The sequence below is a fragment of the Tachypleus tridentatus genome, chromosome 13 (assembly GCF_004210375.1).
Source record: "Tachypleus tridentatus isolate NWPU-2018 chromosome 13, ASM421037v1, whole genome shotgun sequence".
Classification (NCBI taxonomy): Eukaryota; Metazoa; Arthropoda; class Merostomata; order Xiphosura; family Limulidae; genus Tachypleus; species Tachypleus tridentatus.
In genome coordinates, this window is record NC_134837.1 from 128,276,819 (window position 1) to 128,277,987 (window position 1,169).

The following is a 1,169-nucleotide window of genomic DNA, read 5'->3' on the forward strand; positions in this document are numbered from 1 at the left end:
ACACGTGAAATCTTGAAAAGAAGTGGGGAGGGTTGCAGTCTCTGTGGTTGTCCTTGTTTCTATTATAGTTTTATAAGTTTATTAGGACTTACACGTGTTGCATAGGCCATGTGAAAGAAAAGAATTATACTGTCATGCGAGTGAGAAACAGTGTGAAAAAGTAAAAATTAAAACATCTCTAAAACTGAAAGACGAACCTTTCTTGTTAAGCTTCGTTTTTCAAGGTCTCAGATTTCTTTAAAAAAACGTGACAAAAGCTGATATTAGAAGTGGTTTTATTTATTAAAAAAATATTTTTATTTGCCAATGACAAACTAACAACTAATTGATTTATCATACTATTACTTGCTTTATTTTCCCTTAATCTATAAAGCCTTTTTTGCAGTTCATTACAAATTTTCAATTAAATGCCTCCCAGTATACGGTGGTTATCATCCGTTGAGTCAGTAGTACACAGTGGTTATGATCTGTTGAGTCAGTAATACACAGTGATTATGATCAGTTCAGTCAGTAGTATACAGTGGTTATCTGTTGAGCCAGTAGTAAACATTGGTTATCATCTATTGAGTCAATAATATAGTGTGGTTATCATCTGTTGAGTCAGTAGTGTAGTGTGGTTATCATCTCTTGAGTCAATAATATACTGTGGTTACCATTTGTTGAGTAAGTAGTATACAGTGGTTATCTGTTGAGTTAGTAGTATAGTGTGGTTATCTGTTGAGTCAGTAGTACACAGTGGTTATGATCTGTTGAGTAAGTAGTATACAGTGGTTATCTGCTGAGTTAGTAGTACATAGTGGTTATGATCTGTTGAGTCAGTAGTACACAGTGGTTATGATCTGTTGAGTCAATAGTATACTGTGGTTACCATTTGTTGAGTAAGTAGTATACAGTGGTTATAATCTGTTGAGTCAGTAGTATAGTGTGGTTATCTGTTGAGTCAGTAGTACACAGTGGTTATGATCTATTGAGTCAGTAGTACACAGTGGTTATGATCTGTTGATTCAGTAGTATGCAGTGGTTATCATCTGTTGTTTCAGTAGAATAGTGTGGTTATCATCTGTTGAGTCAGTAGTATAGTGTGGTTATCATCTGTTGAGTCAGTAGAATACTGTGGTTATCTGATGAGTCAGTAGTATAGTGTGGTTATCTGTTGAGTCAGTAGAACA